The 21,110-nt window shown below is 40.3% G+C and overlaps 1 protein-coding gene across 1 annotated transcript in view; it reads right to left on the bottom strand.

Annotated features, from left to right (window-relative positions):
• SPG21 (SPG21 abhydrolase domain containing, maspardin) overlaps nt 1–21,110 on the bottom strand; it is a 78,759-nt gene that overhangs the window by 4,842 nt on the left and 52,807 nt on the right. The window lies entirely within an intron of this gene.

The following is a 21,110-nucleotide window of genomic DNA, read 5'->3' as shown; positions in this document are numbered from 1 at the left end:
AGTTTCAATTTCATTACTTGTGATTGGTCTGTTCATATTTTCTGTTTCTTCCTGGTTCAGTGTTGGAAGCTTATACCTTTTTAAGAATTTGCCCGTTTCTTCCAGATTGTCCATTTTACTGGCATAGAGCTGCCTGTAGTAGTCTCTTAGGTTGCTTTGCATTTCTGTGGTGTCTGTTGTAACTTCTCCTTTTTCATTTCTAATTTTATTGATTTGAGTCGTCTCCCTCTTGATGAGTCTGGCTAATGGTTTATCAATTTTGTTTATCTTCTCAAAGAACCAGCTTTTAGTTTTATTGATCTTTGTTGTTTTCTTTGTTTCTATTTCATTTATTTCTGCTCTGATCTTTATGATTTCTTTCCTTCTGCTAACTTTGGGTTTTGTTTGTTCTTCCTTCTCTAGTTCCTTTAGGTGTAAGGTTAGATTGTTTACTTGAGATTTTTGTTTCTTCAGGTAGGCTTGTGTAGAACTGCTTTTGCTGCATCCCATAGGTTTTGGATCATTGTGTTTTCATTGTCATTTGTCTCTAGGTATTTTTTGATTTCCTCTTTGATTTCTTCAGTGATCTCTTGATTGTTTAGTAACGTATTGTTTAGCCTCCATGTGTTTGTGTTTTTTACGGTTTTTTTCTCTGTAATTCATTTCTAATCTCATAGCATTGTGGTCAGAAAAGACGCTTCACATGATTTCAGTTTTCTTAAATTTACTGAGGCTTGATTTGTGACCCAAGATGTGATCCATCCTGGAGAATGTTCTGTGCGCACTTGAGAAGAAAGTGTAATCTGCTGTTTTTGGATGGAATGTCCTATAAATATCAATTAAATCTATCTGGTCTATTGTGTCATTTAAAGCTTCTCTTATTTATTTTCATTTTGGATGATCTGTCATTGGTCCATTGGTAAGTAAGGTGTTAAAGTCCCCTACTATGACTGTGTTACTGTCGATTTCCTCTTTTATAGCTGTTAGCAGTTGCCTTATGTATTGAGGTGCTCCTATGTTGGGTGCATATATATTTATAATTGTTATATCCTCTTCTTGGATTGATCCCTTGATCATTATGTAGTGTCCTTCCTTGTCTCTTGTAACATTCTTTATTTTAAAGTCTATTTTATCTGATATGAGTATAGCTACGCCACCTTTCTTTTGATTTCCATTTGCATGGAATATCTTTTTCCATCCCCTCATTTTCAGTCTGTGTGTGTCCCTAGGTCTGAAGTGGGTCTCTTGTAGACAGCATATATATGGGTCTTGTTTTTGTATCCATTCAGCAAGCCTGTGTCTTTTGGTTGCAGCATTTAATCCATTTACGTTTAAGATAATTATCAATAGGTATGTTCCTATTACGATTTTCTTAATTGTTTTGGGTTTGTTTTTGTAGGTCCTTTCTTCTCTTGTGTTTCCCACTTAGAGAAGTTCCTTTAGCATTTGTTGTAGAGCTGGTTTGGTGGTGCTGAATTCTCTTAGCTTTTGCTTGTCTGTAAAGCTTTTGATTTCTCCATGGAATCTGAATGAGATCCTTGCCTTGCTAGAGTAATCTTGGTTGTAAGTTTTTCCGTTTCATCACTTTAATTATATCATGCCACTCCCTTCTGGCTTGTAGAATTTCTTCTGAGAAATCAGCTGTAAACCTTAAGGGAGTTCCCTTGTATGTTATTTTTCATTTTTCCCTTTCTGCTTTCAATAATTTTTCTTTGTCTTTAATTTTTGCCAATTTGGTTACTATGTGTCTCGGCATGTTTCTCCTTGGGTTTATCCTGTATGGGACTCTCTGCACTTCCTGAACTTGGGTGGCTATTTTCTTTCCCATGTTAGGGAAGTTTTTGACTGTAATCTCTTCAAATACTTTCTCAGGTCCTTTTTCTCTCTCTTCTCCTTCTGGGACGCCTATAATGAATGTTGTTGTGAATGTGAATGTTGTTGCATTTAATGTTGTCCCAGAGTTCTCTTAGGCTGTCTTCATTTCTTTTCATTCTTTTTTATTTATTCTGTTCCACAGCAGTGAATTCCACCATTCTGTCTTCCAGGTCACTTATCCGTTCTTCTGCCTCAGTTTTTCTGCTGTTGGTTCCTTCCAGTGTAGGTTTCGTTTCAGTTATTGTATTGTTAATCTCTGTTTGTTATTTAATTCTTCTAAGTCTTTGTTAAACATTTCTTGCATCTTCTCGATCTTTGCCTCCATTCTTTTTCCAAGGTCCTGTATCATTTTCACTATCATTATTCTGAATTCTTTTTCTGGAAGGTTGCCTATCTCCACTTCATTTAGTTGTTTTTCTGAGGTTTTATCTTGTTCCTTCATCTGCTACATAGCCCTCTGCCTTTTCATCTTGTCTATCTTTCTGCGAATGTGGTTTTTGTTCCACAGGCTGCAGGATTGTAGTTCTTCTTGCTTCTGCTGTCTGCCCTCTGGTGGATGAGGCTATCTAAGAGGCTTGTGTAAGTTTCCTGATGGGAGGGGCTGGTGGTGGGTAGAGCTGACTGTTGCTCTGGTGGACAGAGCTCAGTAAAACTTTAATCCATTTGACTGTTGATGGGTGGGGCTGGGTTCCCTCCCTGCTGGTTGTTTTGCCTGAGGCAACCCAACACTGAAGCCTACCTGGGCTCTTTGGTGGGGCTAATGGCAGACTCTGGGAGGGCTCACGCCAAGGAGTACTTCCCAGAACTTCTGCTGCCAGTGTCCTTGTCCCCATGGTGAGCCACAACCACACAGCCACCCCCCGCCTCTGCAGGAGACCCTCCAACACTAGCAGGTAGGTCTGGGTCAGTCTCCTATGGGGTCACTGCTCCTTCCCCTGGGTCCCAATGCACACACTGCTCTGTGTGTGCTCTCCAAGAGTGGAGTCTCTGTTTCCCCCAGTCCTGTCGAAGTCCTGCAATCAAATCCCGCTAGGCTTCAAAGTCTGATTCTCTAGGAATTCCTCCTCCCATTGCCGGACGCCCAGGTTGGGAAGCCTGACGTGGGGCTCAGAACCTTCACTCCAGTGGGTGGACTTATGTGGTATAAGTGTTCTCCAGTTTGAGAGTCACCCACCCAGCAGTTATGGGATTTGATTTTACTGTGATTGTGCCCCTCCTACCCTCTCATTGTGGCTTCTCCTTTGTCTTGGATGTGGGGTATCCTTTTTGGTGAATTCCAGTGTCTTCCTGTCAATGATTGTCCAGCAGCTAGTTGTGATTCTGGTGTTCTCACAAGAGGGAGTGAGAGCATGTCCTTCTACTCCGCCATTTTGGTTCCTGTCGATCATTTCCTTTGCTCTGCAAAAGTTTTAAAGTTTGATTAGGTCCTATTTGTTTATCTTTGCTGTTATTTGTTTTGCCTTGAGAGGCTGATGTAAGAAAATATTGCTATGATTTATGTCAAAGTGTATTTCACCCATGTTCTCTCCTAGGAGTTCTATGCTGTCATGTCTTACATTTAGGTCTTTAAAGCATTTTGAGTTTACTTTTTGTATGGTGTGAGGGAGTGTTGTAATATCAGTTGATATACATGTAGCCATCCAGCTTTCCCAACACCACTTGTTAAAGAGACCATCTTTTCTCCATTGTATATTCTTGACTCCTTTGCATAAATTAATTGGCCATGGGTGTGTGGGTTTAGTTGTAGGCTCTCTATTCTGTTCCATTGATCTATATGTCTGTTTTTGTGCCAATACCAGGCTGCTTTGTTAACTGTAGCTTTATAGTATAGTCTGAAGCCTGGAAGGGTTATACATCCGGCTTTTTTCTTTTTCCTCATGATTGCTTTGGCAGTTCTGGGTCTTTTGTGGTTCCATATAAATTTTAGGATTATTTGTTCTAGTTCTGTGAAAAATGTCACAGGTAATTTGATAGGGATCACATTAAATCTGTAGATTGCCTTGGGTAGTATGGCCATTTTAACAATATTAATTCTTCCAGTCCAAGGGCATGGAATATCTTTCCATTTCTTTGAATCATCTTCAGTTTCCTTTATCAGTATCTTGTAGTTTTCAGCATATAGGTCTTTCAACTCCTTGGTTAAGTTTATACCCAGGTATTTTTTTACATGATTTTAAATGGGATTTTTTTAAACTTTCTGATATTTCATTGTTCATATAAAGAAATGCAACAAATTTCTGTATATTAATCTTCTATCCTGCTACCTTGCTGAATTCATTTATTAGTTCTGGTAGTCTTTGTGTGGAGACTTTGGGGTTCTCTGTATACAGTATCTTGTCATCTGCAAATAGTGACAGTTTTACCTCTTTCCTTCCAATTTGGATACATTTTATTTCTTTTTCTTGTCTGATTGCTGTGGCTAGAACTTCCAATAGTATGTTGAATAACAGTGGTGAGAGTGGGTATCTTTGCCTTGTTCCTGAATTTATTGGGAAGACTTTCATCTTTTCACCATTGAGTATTATGTTAGCTGTGGGTGTGTTGTAAATGGCCTTTATTATGTTGAGATATGTTCTCTCTATACCCACTTTGATGAGAGTTTTTGTCATGAATGGATGTTGAATTTGTCAAATGCTTTTTCTGCATCTATTGAGATGATCAGGGTTTTTGTGTTTTCTTTTGTTGATGTGGTGCATCACATTGATTGATCTGCATATGTTGAGCCATCCTTGCAACCCTGGAGTGAATCCAACTTGATCATGGTATATGATCCCTTTTATGTATTGTTGGATTCAGTTTGCCAATATTTTGTTGAGTATTTTCGCATCTATATTCATGAAAGACATTGGCCTGTAATTTTCATTTTTTGTAGTATCTTTGTCTGGTTTTGATACCAGGGTGATGGTGGCCTCATAGAATGAATTTGGGAGTGTTCCCTCCTTTTCAGTTTTTTGGAATAGTTTGAGAAGGATCGGTATAAGTTCTTTATATGTTTGGTAGTATTCCGCAGTGAAGCCATCCAATTCTGGACTTTTGTTTGCGGGGAATTTTAATCCTTGTTTTCCAGTTGTTTTTGTAGCTCTTCTTTGTTCATTTCTTTCTGTTTGTTTTTCCTTTTGTGGTTTGATGATTTTCTTTTGTAGTATGTTTGAGTTCCTTTCTTTTTGGTTTGTGTGAATCTGTTGTATGGTTTTTTTTTTTTTTTTTTTTTGCGGTACGTGGGCCTCTCACTGTTGTGGCCTCTCCTGTTGTGGAGCACAGGCTCCAGACGCGCAGGCTCAGCGGCCATGGCTCACGGGCCCAACTGCTCCACGGCATGTGGGATCTTCCCGGACCGAGGCACAAACCTGTGTCCTCTGCATTGGCAGGTGGACTCTCAATCACTGTGCCACCAGGGAAGCCCCTGTTGTATGTTTTTGATTTGTGGTTACCATGGGGTCAAGTATGTTGACCCATAACTAAATCTACTTGCTTTAAACTGATAGCCGTTCAAGTTCAAACGCACTCTAAAAGATTTACATTTTTATACTCCCCTTACCCACATTTTGTGATTTTGATGTCCTATTTTACATCTTCATGCTTATCCTTTTACTGTTTATTGTGTTGATAGTTAAAGTCACTTTTTAAAAAAGTTAATTTATTTTTGGCTGCATTGGGTCTTCGCTGCTGCATGATACCCTCTCTAGTTGTGGCGAACGGGGACCACCCTTCGCTGCGGTGCACGGGCTCATCGCGGTGGCCTCTGTTGTTGTGGAGCACGGGCTCTAGGGACGTGGGCTTCAGTAGTTGTGGCACGCAGGCTCAGCAGTTGTGGCTCGTGGACTCTAGAGCGCAGGCTCAGTAGTTGTGGTGCACAGGCTCAGCCGCTCCACGGCACGTGGGATCCTCCCGGAGCAGGGCTCAAACCCACGTCCTCTGCATTGGCAGGCGGATTCGCTTCCCTGCGCCACCAGGGAAGCCCTAAAGTCACTTTTACAATTTTTTAAGTTGTTTTTAAATCTATGTATTGGCTTATTTAAGTGATCTTCAATCTTTTTATATATTTGCCTTTCCTATTATGATTTTCCCTTTCCTGTAGATTTTTGTCTTTCCTCTATTAGAGAAGACCCTTCAATATTTCTTTTAGGGTAGGGTTAGTATTGCTGAGTTCTTTTAGTTTTTGTTTGTCTGAGAAATTCTTTCTCTCTCCTTCTATTCTAAATGATACTCTTGCTGGGTAGAGTATCCTAGATTGCAGGTTTTTCCCTTTCAGTACTTGGACTACATTCATGCTACGTGCTTCTGGCCTGCAAAGTTTGTGCAGGGAAATCAACTGAGCCTTATGTGGTGGGGGGTCCCTTTAACTGACTCTTTGTTTTTCTCTTGCTGCCTTTAGAATCTGCTCTTTAAATTTTGCTATTTTAATTATAATATGTTTTGGTCTGGGTCTCTTTGGGTTTATCTTATTTGGGAGCCTCTGTGCTTCCTGTACCTGGATATCTGTTTCTTTCTTTAGGTTTGGGAAGTTTCCAGCCTTAATTTCTTCAAACGCATTTTTGATCCCCTTCTCTCTCTCTTCTCCTTCTGGAACCCCTATTATGTGTAGGTTGGCATGTTTTATATTATATAAGTCTTGTATGTCACTTTCATTTTTTTTTTTTCCATTTGTCTTTCTGTCTGCTCTTCTGATTGGGTGATTTCCATTATTCTGTCTTCCAAATCACTTATTCATTCTCCTGTGTCATTTAGTTGACTTGATTGCTTCAACATTGGTTTTCATATCGGCAATGGAATTGTCTGTTTTTTTAAATTTTATTTATTTATTTTTTGGCTGTGTTGGGTCTTCATTGCTGCATGCGGGCTTTCTCTAGTTGTGGTGAGAAGGGGCTACTCTTCTTTGCGGTGCACAGGCTCCTCATTGCAGTGGCTTCTCTTGTTGCGGAGTATGGGCTCTAGGTGCGTGGGCTTCCGTAATTGTGGCACGCAGGCTCTAGAGCGTAGGCTCAGTAGTTGTGGTGCACAGACTTAGTTGCTCTGTGGCATGTGGGATCTTCCCGGACCAGGGCTTGAACCTGTGTCCCCTGCATTGGCAGGCAGATTCTTAACCACTGCACCACCAAGGAAGTCCCTGAATTGTCTATTTTTGATTGGTTCATCTTTGTAGCTTCTAGTTCCTTGTTACAGTGATCTGTGTTTCTAATGATAATCTTTCTTAATTCAGTTAGCATTTTTATTACCTTTTTGAACTCAGTGTCTAGTAGACTGGTGAGCTCTGTTTCATTGTTCTTTCAGAGGATATCTCTTGCTCTTTTAATTGGGAGTAATTCCTCTGCCTTTTCATTTGACTTAACGTTTAGGAGAAACAGTTATCTACTGTGGTCTTGAAGAGGCATTTTTTTGTGGGAGTGTCCATGTGTAGACCGTGTGTGTCCAGTGTTTTTGGTGCGAGGGCTGGTTCGGTATGGATGACAGCCACATCTTCCCTCAGGAAGTGCTGGCCATTATCCCCTTGATAGGGGTGTGTGGTTGGTGTTGGAGTATCTAAAGCCTGTGCAGGGTGTGAGGCAGGACTTCCCCTCTGCTCCACGGCTGTCACAGCTCTGTCAGGGGTGGGGTCTGCTCCTCAGTTGTTGAAGTAGAAACCCTGAGGGTTGGGTTCAGTCAGGCTCTGTTGCCTTTGGGCATGTGCCCTGCTGCAAATGAGGTAGTTGCTGGAGCAAGTGAGGCCCATGCAGTCACAGGGGACCTATGTGCTACCTGTGTGTGCATCCACAGTTCTGCTCAGAAGCAGCCCAAAGTCGTGTCCCTTTCTCAGTTGTGTTTGTATCAGATCTACTGCAAGGCTATGCTGTGGAGCAGGCTGAGGCTGGGGGTTGTGATGTGTGGCTGCAGGAATTGAGGTGGCTGCACTGACCCCCAGAGATCTGGGCTGCCTCTGTGGCAGATTTCTCTCAGGACATGTCTGCCAGATCCAGCACTAAGCTGTGGTGCGGAGTGGGCAGAGCTGAGGTGTTGACCCCTTTGGATTGGGAAGTGTGGTGAGGTGGCAGCAGCCAGTGCAAGGCTCTCTCTGCCCTGATGGTTAGTGAGCCAGCATGAGCATACTCCTTGTAAGTGGAGTCTGGGCTTCTCCAGCCCTTCTGTCTATCTCAGTGGATTTCCCAGCAGGCAAGTGGGCTTGTGTCCTCCATGCAAGACCCCCAGGACTGGGATACCCAGATTGTGGCTCTACTTGCTTACTCTCCAGGGCGAGGGTCCCAATCCAATGGCTTTTTTACCTGTCTTACCCAGTTACATGGAAATCTTTCTCGCAGGTTTGGTTATATAGGCGTTCTTCTGCCAGTTTCCAGTTGGTTTTCCACAAGAATTTTTCCACATGTAGATGTATTTTTGATGTGTTTGTGGGGGGGAGGTGAGCTCTATGTCCTCCTACTCTGCCATCTTGATCCTCCTCTCTGTCTCTGAGGAGGGAGGTGAAGGGACTGACAGCACAGAGCTGAGGTAACTTTTTTTAGTTGAAGTACTGTTGATGTACAATATTATATAACTTTTAGGTGTACATATAATGATTCACAATTTTTTTTCTGTGGTACACAGGCCTCTCACTGTTGTGGCCTCTTCCATTGCAGAGCACAGGCTCCAGACGTGCAGGCTCAGCGGCCATGGCTCACAGGCCCAGCCGCTTCGCGGCATGTGGGATTTTCCCGGACCGGGGCACGAACCCGTGTCCCCTGCATCGGCAGGCAGACTCTCAACCACTGTGCCACCAGGGAAGCCCAAAGATTCACAATTTTTAAAAGATATACTCCATTTATACTTATTATAACATATTGTCTATATTGCCTGTGCTGTACAGTATACTCTTTTTTTTTTAACATCTTTATTGGGGTATAATTGCTTTACAATGGTGTGTTAGTTTTTGCTTTATAACAAAGTGAATCAGTTATACATAGACATATGTTCCCATATCTCTTCCCTCTTGCGTCTCCCTCCCTCCCACCCTCCCTATCCCACCCCTCCAGGCAGTCACAAAGCACCAAGCCGATATCCCTGTGCTATGCGGCTGCTTCCCACTAGCTATCTACCTTACGTTTGTTAGTGTGTATATGTCCATGCCTCTCTCTCGCTTTGTCACAGCTCACCCTTCCCCCTCCCCATATCCTCACGTCCGTTCTCCAGTAGGTCCGTGTCTTAATTCCTGTCTTACCCCTAGGCTCTTCATGACGTTTTTTTTCTTAAATTCCATATATATGTGTTAGCATACGGTATTTGTCTTTCGCTTTCTGACTTACTTCACTTTGTATGACAGACTCTAGGTCTATCCACCTCATTATAAATAGCTCAATTTCGTTTCTTTTTATGGCTGAGTAATATTCCATTGTATATATGTGCCACATCTTCTTTATCCATTCATCCGATGATGGGCACTTAGGTTGTTTCCATCTCCGGGCTATTGTAAATAGAGCTGCAATGAACATTTTGGTACATGACTCTTTTTGAATTTTGGTTTTCTCAGGGTATATGCCCAGTAGTGGGCTTGCTGGGTCATATGGTAGTTCTATTTGTAGATTTTTAAGGAACCTCCATACTGTTCTCCATAGTGGCTGTACCAATTCACATTCCCACCAGCAGTGCAGGAGTGTTCCCTTTTCTCCACACCCTCTCCAGCATTTATTGTTTCTAGATTTTTTGATGATGGCCATTCTGACTGATGTGAGATGGTATCTCATTGTAGTTTTGATTTGCATTTCTCTAATGATTAATGATGTTGAGCATTCTTTCATGTGTTAGTTGGGAGTCTGTATATCTTCTTTGGAGAAATATCTATTTAGGTCTTCTGCCCATTGTTGGATTGGGTTGTTTGTTTTTTTGTTATTGAGCTGCATGAGCTGCTTGTAAATTTTGGAAATTAATCCTTTGTCACTTCATTTGCAAAAATTTTCTCCCATTCTGAGGGTTGTCTTTTGGACTTGTTTATGGTTTCCTTTGCTGTGCAAAAGCTTTGAAGTTTCATTAGGTCCCATTTGTTTATTTTTGTTTTTATTTCCATTTCTCTAGGAGGTGGGTCAAAAAGGATCTTGCTGTGATTTATGTCATAGAGTGTTCTGCCTATGTTTTCCTCTAAGAGTTTGATAGTTTCTGGTCTTACATTTAGGTCTTTAATCCATTTTGAGCTTATTTTTGTGTATGGTGTTAGGGAGTGATCCAATCTCATACTTTTACATGTACCTGTCCAGTTTTCCCAGCACCACTTATTGAAGAGGCTGTCCTTTCTCCACTGTACATTCCTGCCTCCTTTATCAAAGATAAGGTGACTATATGTGCATGGGTTTATCTCTGGGCTTTCTATCCTGTTCCATTGATCTATCTTTCTGTTTTTGTGCCAGTACCGTACTGTCTTGATTACTGTAGCTTTGTAGTATAGTCTGAAGTCAGGGAGCCTGATTCCTCCATCTCCGTTTTTCGTTCTCAAGATTGCTTTGGCTATTCGGGGTGTTTTGTGTTTCCATACAAAGTGTGAAATTTTTTGTTCTAGTTCTGTGAAAAATGCCAGTGGTAGTTTGATAGGGATTGCATTGAATCTGTAGATTGCTTTGGGTAGTAGAGTCATTTTCACAATGTTGATTCTTCCAATCCAAGAACATGGTATATCTCTCCATCTCTTTGTATCATCTTTAATTTCTTTCATCAGTGTCTTATAATTTTCTGCATAAAGGTCTTTTGTCTCCTTAGGTAGGTTTATCCCTAGATATTTTATTCTTTTTGTTGCAATGGTAAATGGGAGTGTTTTCTTGATTTCACTTTCAGATTTTTCATCATTAGTGTATAGGAATGCCAGAGATCTCTGTGCATTAGTTTTGTATCCTGCAACTTTACCAAATTCATTGATTAGCTCTAGTAGTTTTCTGGTAGCATCTTTAGGATTCTCTATGTATAGTGTCATGTCATCTTTAAACAGTGACAGCTTTACTTCTTTTCCGATTTGCATTCCTTTTATTTCCTTTTCTTCTCTGATTGCTGTGGCTAAAACTTCCAAAACTATGTTGAATAAGAGTGGTGAGAGTGGGCAACCTTGTCTTGTTCCTGATCTTAGTGGAAATGCTTTCAGTTTTTCACCATTGTGGATGATATTGGCTGTGGGTTTGTCATATATGGCCTTTATTATGTTGAGGAAAGGTCCCTCTATGCCTACTTTCTGGAGGGTTTTTATCATAAATGGGTGTTGAATTTTGTGAAAAGCTTTCTCTGCATCTATTGAGATGATCATATGGTTTTTCTCCTTCAGTTTGTTAATATGGTTTATCACATTGATTGATTTGCATATATTGAAGAATCCTTGCATTCGTGGAATAAACCCCACTTGATCATGGTGTATGATCCTTTTAATGTGTTGTTGGATTCTGTTTGCTAGTATTTTGTTGAGGATTTTTGCATCTATGTTCATCAGTGATATTGGCCTGTAGTTTTCTTTCTTTGTGACATCTTTGTCTGGTTTTGGTATCAAGGTGATGGTGGCCTCGTAGAATGAATTTGGGAATGGTCCTCCCTCTGCTATATTTTGGAAGAGTTTGAGAAGGATAGGTGTAAGCTCTTCTCTAAATGTTTGATAGAACTCGCCTGTGAAGGCATCTGGTCCTGGGCTTTTGTTTGTTGGAAGATTTTTAATCACAGTTTCAATTTCAGTGCTTGTGATTGGTCTGTTCATATTTTCTATTTCTTCCTGATTCAGTCTTGGCAGGTTGTGCATTTCTCAAAATTTGTCCATTTCTTCCAGGTTGTCCATTTTATTGGCATAGAGTTGCTTGTAGTAATCTCTCATGATCTTTTGTATTTCTGCAGTGTCAGTTGTTACTCCTCCTTTTTCATTTCTAATTCTATTGCAGTATATTCTTATAACTTATTTATTTTTATATATAGTAGTTTGTACCTGTTAATCCCCTACCCCTATCTTGCCCCTTCCCCTTCCCACTGGTAACCACTAGTTTGTTCTCTATATCTGTGAGTCTCTTTTATGTTATATTTAGTAGGTGGTTTTATTTTTTAGATTCCACATGTAAGTGATATCATGCAATATTTTTCTTTCTTTGACTCATTTCATTAAGCATAATACCCTGCAAGTCCATCCATGTTGCTGCAAATGGCAAAATTCATTCTTTTTTTCATGGCTCAGTGGTGTTCCATTGTGTGTATATTTTCTTTATCCATTTTTCTGTTGATGGACATTTAGGTTGCTTCCATACCTTAGCAATTGTAAATAATGCTGCTATGAACATGGTGTGTATGTATCTTTTCGAATTAATGTTTTTGTGTTTTCAGGTAGATACCCGGTAGTGAAATTGCTGGATCATATGGTAGTTCTATTTTTAGTTTTTTGAGAAACTTCAGTGTTGTTTCCTACAGTGGCTGCACCAATTTACATTCCCACCAACAGTGTATTAGGGTTCCCTTTTCTCCACTTCCTCACCAACATTTGTTATTTGTGTTCTTTTTGATGATAGCCATTCTAACAGGAGTGAAGTGTGATACATCATTGTGGTTTTGATTTGCATTTCTCTGATAATTAATGATCTTGAGCATCTTTTCCTGTGTCTGTTGGCCATCTGCCTGTCTTCTTTGGAAAAATGTCTATTCAGGTCTTCTGCCCATTTTTCCATCTGGTTGTTTGTTTTTTGATGTTGGGCTGTCTGAGCTGTATAAATATTTTGGATATTAAGCCCTTCTCAGTTGCATGGTTTGCAAATATTTTGTCCCATTAAGTAGGCTGTCTTTTTATTTTGTCGATGGTTTCCTTTGCTGTGCAAAAGCTTTTAAGTTTATTTAAGTCCCATTTGTTTGTTTTTTCTTTTTTATTGGCAACTAATCAAGATTTTTTTTTTTTTTTTTTTTTTTTTTTGTGGTACGTGGGCCTCTTACTGTTGTGGCCTCTCTCATTGCAGAGCACAGCCTCCAGACGTGCAAGCTCAGCAGCCATGGCTCACGGGCCTAGCTGCTCTGCGGCATGTGGGATCCTCCCGGACCGGGGCACGAACCCGTGTCCCCTGCATCGGCAGGCGGACTCTCAACCACTGTGCCACCAGGGAAGCCCTGTTTTTGCTTTTTTTCCCTTTGTTGTAGGGGACAGATCCAAAAAAATATTGCTACAGTTTATGTCGAAGAGTGTTCTGCCTATGTTTTCTTCTAGGAGTTTTATAGCCTCCTGCCTTACATTTAGGTCTTTAATCCATTTTGAGTGTATTTTTGTATATGGTGTTAGACAGTGTTCTAGTTTCATTCTTTTACATGAAGCTGCCTGGTTTTCCCAGGACCATTTATTTTTATTTTTTCACTTTGCCCTCTTCTTTTTTTTTTCTTTTGAATTTTATTTTATTTTTTTTATACAGCAGGTTCTTATTAGTTATCTATTTTATACATATTAGTGTATATATGTCAATCCCCATCTCCCAGTGCATCCCATCACCCCCTGGCTTTACCCCCTTGGTGTCCATATGTTTGTTCTCGACATCTGTTGTCTACTTCTGCCTTGCAAACCGGTTCATCTGTACCATTTTTCTAGATTCCACATATATGCATTAATATACGATATTTGTTTTTCTCTTTCTGACTTACTTCACTCTGTATAACAATCTCTAGCTCTATCCACGTCTCTACAAATGACCCAATTTCATTCCTTTTCATGGCTGAGTAATATTCCATTGTATATATGTACCATATGTCTTTATCTATTTGTCTGTCGATGGGCACTTAGGTTGCTTCCATAACCTGGCTATTGTAAATAGTGCTGCAGTGAACATTGGGGTGCATATGTCTTTTTGAATTATGGTTTTCTTAGGGTATATGCCCAGTAGTGGGATTGCTGGGTCATATGGTAATTCTATTTTTAGTTTTTTAAGGAACCTCCATACTGTTCTCCATAGTGGCTGTATCAATTTACATTCCCACCAACAGTGCAAGAGGGTTCCGTTTTCTCCATACCCACCCCCAGCATTTGTTGTTTGTAGATTTTCTTTTTTTTTTTAATGATGGCTAGCACTTTTTTTTTTTTTTTTTGGCTAGCACTTTTTAACAATCATGTATTTTTTAACTAAAAGAAAAAGAGAGAGACCACTCTGGCTGTTTTGTAGGAAATAGACTTGCAGGCGGGACTGGAATAGAATCAGAGAGACCAGTTAGGAGGCTACTGGAGTATTTCAGGCAGAGAAGATGGTGGTTTGGATGGTGACAGCAAGAAGAATTGGTCTGAGTCTGGCTATAATTTGAAGGTTCTTGCTGCTGATTGTATGTGGAGTATGAAAAAGAGAGAAATCAAGGATTGCTCCAGAATATATCGCCTGCTCAATTGAAAGGGTAGAGGGACCTCTAGAGGCAAATGTGGAGTTTAGTTTGGGGCATGTTTGAGACACCTTTTAGACACCCAACTGGAGCCGTCAAGTTGGCATTGAGTCGTCAGCATGTGGATGCTCTTTGAAGTCATGAAGTTGAATGTGTTCACCAAGAGAGTGATGAGTCGAGATAGAGAAGAACTTTCTGGACTGAATCTTGAGGCAGCCCTAACTCTTGGAGGTCAGGGACATGAGGAGGAACCAGAAGGAAATTCTGTACAAACTAGAAGCCCCTGGAAACCTTGGAAATCAGCAAAGAGTATCTTAGCACTTGCTGCTTAAAGGGTGGTCCTTGGGGCAGCTGTATCAGCATCACCTGGAAACTTGTTAGAAATACAGATCCCTGGGCTCCACTGCAGAGCTGTTGCGTCAGAATCTTTGGAGGTGGCATCTAGCAGTCTGTTTTAGCAATCTCTTGTGGTGATTTTTAAAAACTCTAAAGTTTGCAAAGTGCAGTCCTGGAGGATCGTGAAGAGTTGAGTTTGAAAGGCATTGTTGTGGAGCACTTGTTACAGATCTGGCCTCTGCTTTCCTTTGCCCTTTATCGTCCATATAGGAGGTCAGCAGGTGACCCAGTCTTCCACACTTGCTTCAGAGAGAGCGATCCTAGTGCAGGGCAGGGCACACATGGTGTGAGACAGGTGCCTGGCAGAGCAGGCTGTGCAAAGATCGAGGACAGGTGGTTAGAGGAAAGGTGGACACCTGAGCTCCTGAAGTGCCACAGACCAGGGAGCATCTTAGAGTGGACATCCCAAGCAGGTGTATCTGTTTGTCTGAATTTGCCCTGGGGCTTGGATCTAAGGGAAAAACAAGTAAGGGAAGGCAGAAGCCTCCTGGTCAGTGTCTTTGCATTACCTACTCACTAGCTCCAGGCTGATTTTGAGAGTTCTGTTCGCCTGTGTACATCACAGACTGCTGATGGGGATTTGCTAAGTGCATCCGAGGGGCCATACCTGTCTAAGATAGTGAAGATAAAGGAAGAAGACTGGAGTCTCTCAGTGATTTAGAGATGTTAACAAGGCAGGCTGTGTGAAAGGTGCTAAGCCAGCATTTTAAACAGAGTGTGGCTGGGGCCCAGACTGGTTCATCCGATCTGGTGCTGGCAGGAGAAGGCTTCGTTAGAAAAGGAGTTCTTGAACTTGAGTCCATGGTGTAATGCACTAGGTCCATGAACTTGAGTGGGAAAAAAATGTATACTGGTCAAACTGAAAATTAGCATTTCCTTCTATTATGAATGTAGGCAGCAAACCATAATAGTATTAGCAGAACCTGTGACTCTGTTATCCATGTAAATCATAGATATTCTTTTTTTAATTACTAATTTATTTATGTTTGGCTGCGTTGGGTCTTTGTTGCTGCACGTGGGCTTTCTCTAGTTGTAGCGAGTGTGGGCTGCTCTTTGTTGTGGCGCACGGGCTTCTCATTGCGATGGCTTCTCTTGTTGCAGAGCATGGGCTCTAGGCACGAGGGCTTCAGTAGTTGTGGCACACGGGCTCAGTAGTTGTGACTCACGGACTTTAGAGCGCAGGCTTAGTTGTGGCGCATGGGCTTAGTTGCTCCGCAGTGTCGTTTGTAGATTTTCTGATGATGCCCATTCTAACTGGTGTGAGGTGATACCTCATTGTAGTTTTGATTTGCATTTCTCTAATAATTAGTGATGTTGAGCAGCTTTTCATGTACCTCTTGGCCATCTGTATGTCTTCTTTGGAGAAATGTCTATTTAGGTCTTCTGCCCATTTTTTGATTGGGTTGTTTATTTTTTAAAATATTGAGCTGCATGAGCTATTTATATATTTTGGAGATTAACCCTTTGTCTGTTGATTTGTTTGCAAATATTTTCTCCTATTCTGAGGGTTGTCTTTTCATCTTGTTTATAGTTTCCTTTGCTGTGTAAAAGCTTTTAAGTTTCATTAGGCCCCATTTGTTCCAGGACCATTTATTGAAGAGACTTTTTTTCCATTGTATATTCTCATCTCCTTTTGCATAGATTAATTGACCACAGGTGTGTTGGTTTATTTCTGGGCTTTCTGTTCTGTTCCATTGATCTATTTGTCTGCTTTTATGCCAGTACCTTATTGTTTTTATTACTGTATCTTTGTAGTATAGTTTGAAGCCACGGAGCGTGATTCCTCCAGCTCTGTTGTTTCTCAAGATTGTTTTGGCTTTTTGTGGTCTTTTGTGTTTCCATACAAATTTTAAAAGTGTTTGTTTTAGTTCTGTGAAAAATGTCCTTGGTATTTTGATGGGGTTTGCATTGAATTTGTAGATCACCTGGGTAGTATGGTCATTTTAACAATATTAATTCTTCCAATCCATGAATGTGGTTTATCTTTCCATCTGTCTGTGTCATCTTCAACTTCTTTCATCAGCGTTAGTTTTCTAAGTACAGGTCTTTTACCTCCTTAGGTAGGTTTATTCCTATTTTACTCTTTTTGATGTGACAGTAAATGGATTGTTTCCTTAATTTCTCTTTCTAATAGTTCATTCTTAGTGTTTAGAAATGCAACAGATTTCTGTATATTAATTTTGTACCCTGCAACTTTAGTGAATTAATTGATGAGCCCTGTTAGTTTTCTGGTGGTGTCTTTAGGATTTTCTATGTATAGAATCATGTTTTATCCAAACAATGACAGTTTTACTTCTTCCTTTTCAATTTGGATTGCTTTTCTTTTCTTGTCTGATTGTTGTGGCTAGGACTTCCAATACCATGTTAAATAAAAGTGGCAAGAGTGGGCATGCTTGTCTTGTTCCTGATCTTAGAGGAAATGCTTTCAGCTTTTTACTGTTGAGCATGATGTTAGTAGTGGGCTTGTCATATATGGCCTTTATTATGTTGAATTATGTTTCCCTCTATGCCCACTTTCTGGAGAGTTTTTTTTATCATAAATGGTATTGAGGGGTTTTTTTGGTTTGTTTTTGTGGTACGCGGGCCTCTCACTGCTGTGGCCTCTCCCATTGCGGAGCACAGGCTCCGGATGCTCAGGCTCAGCGGCCATGGTTCACGGGCCCAGCCGCTCCACGGCATGTGGGATCCTCCCTGACCAGGGCACGAACCCGTGTCCCCTGCATCAGCAGGCAGACTCTCAACCACTACGCCACCAGGGAAGCCCGGATATTGAGTTTTTATCAAAAGCTTTTTCTGAATCTATTGAGATGATCATATGGTTTTTATTCTTCAGTTTGTTAATGTGGTGTATCACATTGATCGTGAATATTGAAAAATTTTTGCATCCCTGGGATAAATCCCACTTGATTATATTATGTGATTATTTTAATGTATCATTGGATTTGGTTTGCTAATATTTTGTTGAAGGTTTTTGCATTTATATTCATCAGTGATATTGGCCTGCGATTTTCTTTTTTTGTGGTATCTTTGTCTGGTTTTGGTATCCGGGTGATGCTGGCCTCGTAGAATGAGTTTGGGAGTATTCCTTCCTCTGCAGTTTTTTGGAATAGTTTCAGAAGGATAGGTGTTACCTCTTGTAGAAATGTTTGGTAGAATTCTCCTGTGAAGCCACATGGTCCTGGAATTTTTGGTGTTGTTGGGAGTTTTTAAAGTTTCTGATTCAGTTTCATTATGGGTAATTGATCTGTTCATAATTTCTATTTATTCCTGGTTCAGTCTTGGGAAGTTGTATATTTCTAGGAATTTGTCCATTTCTTCTAGGTTGTTCATTTTATTAGCATATACTTGTTTGTAGTAGTCTCTTATGATCCTTTGTATTTCTGTGGTGTTGTCTGTAACTTCTCTTTTTTCATTTCTGATATTATTGATTTGGGCCCTCCCTCTTTTTTCTTGATGAGTCTGGCTAAATGTTTATCAATTTTATCCTTTCAAAGAACTAGCTCTTAGTTTCATTGATTTTTTTAAAGTCTCGATTTCATTTATTTCTGCTCTGATTTACAATTTCTTTCCTTCTGCTGACTTGGGGTTTTGTTTGTTGTTCTTTTTCTAGTTCCTTTATGTGTAAGGTGAGGTTGTTTGAGATTTTTCTTGTTTCCTGAGGTAAGCTTGTATTGCTATAAACTTCCCTCTTAGAACTGCTTTTGCTGCATCCCATATATTTTTGGATCATTGTGTTTCATTTTCACTTGTCTCTAGGTATTTTTTATTTCCTCTTTGATTTATTCAGTGCTTGTTTAGTAGCATATTGTTTAGCCTCCACCTGTTTGTGTTTTTTGCAGGTTTTTTTCCTTGTAGTTGATTTCTAGTTTCATAGCATTGTGGTTGGAAAAGATGCTTGATATGATTTCAATTTTCTTAAATTTACCAAGGATTGTTTTCTGGCCTAGCATGTGATCTATCCTGGAGAATGTTCCATGAGCACTTGAATGTGTATTCTACTGCTTTTTATGGGATGTTCTATATGTATCTATTAAGTTCATTAGGTCTAATGTGTCATTTAAGGCCAGTGTTTCCTTATTGATTCTCTGGATGTTCTGTCCATTGATGTAAGTGTGGTAAGGTCCCCTATTGTTACTATCAATTTCTGCCTTTATGTCCATTAATATTTGCTTTATGTATTTAGGTGCTCCTATGTTGGGTGCATATATATTTACAATTGGTATATCTTTTTCTTGGATTGATCTCTTGTTCATTATGTAATGTCCTCCTTTATCTCCTGTAACAGTCTTTATTTTAAAGTCTGTTTTTTCTGATATGACTGTTGCTACGTTGGCTTTCTTTTGATTTCCATTTGCATGGAATGGAAATTTTTTCATCCCCTTTTTCCATCCCCTCACTTTCAGTTTGTATGTGTCTCTACATCTCAAGTGAGTCTCTTGTAGCCAGCATATATGTGGGTCTTGTTTTTTTATTCATTCAGCTACTGTCTTTTGATTGGAGCATTTAGTCCATTTACATTTAAAGTAATTACGGATATGTATGTTCTTATTGCCATTTTGTTAATTGTTTTGGGGTTTTGTTTTTTTTTTTTGGTGGTACGCGGGCCTCTCATTGTTGTGACCTCTGCTGTTGTGGAGCACAGGCTCCTGACGCGCAGGCTCAGCGGCCACGGCTCACGGGCCCAGCCGCTCTGCAGCACGTGGGATCTTCCCGGACTGGGGCACGAACCCGTGTCCTCTGCATCGGCAGGCGGTCTCTCAACCACTGCGCCATGAGGGAAGCCCTTGGGTTATTTTTATAGGTCTTTTTTGTTCCTTTCTTCTTTTGTTCTCTTGTGATTTGATGACTATCTTTAGTGTTATGTTTGGATTCCTTTTTCTTTTTGAGTGTGTGTGTCTATTACAGATCTTGTGTATGATTACCATGAGGTTTTTTTTTTTTTTTAATATTTATTTATTTAGTTTGGCTGCACCACGTCTTAGTTGCGGCATGTGGGATCTTCATTGCAGCATGCATGTGGGATCTAATTCCCTGACCAGGGATCAAACCTGGGCTCCCTGCATTGGGAGCATGGAGTCTTAGCCACTGGACCACCAGGGAAGTCCCCCATGAGGTTTTTATGTATCAATTGATATATATATGTGATTGTTTTAAGTTGCTGATCTCTTAATTTCCAATGCCTTTTAACAACCCTGCATTTGTACTCTCCTCCCCTCATGTTTACTGTTTTTGATATTATGTTTTACATCTAATTGTTTTGTGTATCTCTTTACTGCTTACTGTGGATGTAGATTTTACTACTTTTGTGTTTTAACCTTCCTACTAGCTTTGTGTGTGTGTGATTTCCTGCCTTTACTGTTTGCCTTTACCAATGAGATTTTTCCTTTCATGATTTTCGGGTTTCCTGTTATGGCCTTTTCTTTTTTGCTTAGAGAAGTTCCTTTAACATTTCTTGTTTGGTGGTGCTGAACTTTTTTTGCTTTTGCTTGTCTGTGAGGCTTTTGATCTCTCCATCAAATCTGAATGAGAGCCTTGCTGGGTATTCTTGGTTGCTGTAGGTTTTTCCCTTTCATCAGTTTAAGTAGATTGTGCCATTCCCTACTGGCCTACAGAGTTTCTGCTGAAAAGTCAGCTGATAGGTTTATGGGACTTTATTTGTATTTCATTTGTTGTTTTTCCCTTGCTGCTTTTAATATTCTCTCCATCTCTAATTTCTGCCATTTAGATTACAACGTGTCTTGGTGTGTTTCTCTTTGGGTTAATCCTGTGGAGACTCTGTACTTCCTGGATTGAATGTTTGTTTCCTGTCCCATTTTAGGCCAGTTTTCAGCTATTATGTCTTCAAGTTTGTTCTCGGCTCCCTTTTCTCTGTTTCCTCCTTCTTGGACCTCTATATTAGTGCACTTGATGTTGTCCCAGAGTTCTGATAAATTGTCCTCATTTCTTTTATTTTTTCTGTTCAGCTTCAGTGATTTCCACTTCTCCATCTTCCAGCTCGCTGATCCATTCTTCTGTCCCATTTAGTCTACTGTTGGTTTCTTCTAGTATATTTTTCATTTCAGTTAGTGTATTCTTCATCTCTGTTTGGTTCTTTACATTTTCCAACTCTTTGTTTAAAACTTCCAACTTCTCTCATTGTTTATCTACTCTTCTCCCATGTTCTTTGATCATTTTTACGATCACTACCCTGAACTCTTTCTTGAGTAGACTGCATATCTCCACTTTGCTTAGTTTTTCTTCCGGGGTTTTATCTTATTCCTTCGTTTGGAAAATACTCCTCTGTTGCCTCACTTTGCCGAGTTTTTTTTTTTTTTTTTTAATGTTATCTGGCAGATTGGTTACATTTCCCCACCCTGGAGAAGCAGCCTTCTGTAGGAGATGTCCTGTGCATCCCAGCAACGCATCCCCCTCTTGTTACCCAAGCTGTATGTCCTCTAGGGGTTCACCCTATGAGGGGTGCATGGGTCCCTCTGTTGTGGCAGGCTGTGTGGGTAGTTTGGTAGGCTTGATTGGCCCCGGGTTCAGTTGATTGCCAGGCCTTGCCTTGTGTG

This window comes from Delphinapterus leucas, chromosome 2 (genome assembly GCF_059928025.1).
Source record: "Delphinapterus leucas isolate spDelLeu-1000000601 "Yukka" chromosome 2, BTC_Dleu_Yukka2, whole genome shotgun sequence".
NCBI classification, from domain to species: domain Eukaryota; kingdom Metazoa; phylum Chordata; class Mammalia; order Artiodactyla; family Monodontidae; genus Delphinapterus; species Delphinapterus leucas.
The sequence above is the reverse complement of the archived record's forward strand: the minus strand, read 5'-3'. Positions and strand labels throughout refer to the sequence as shown.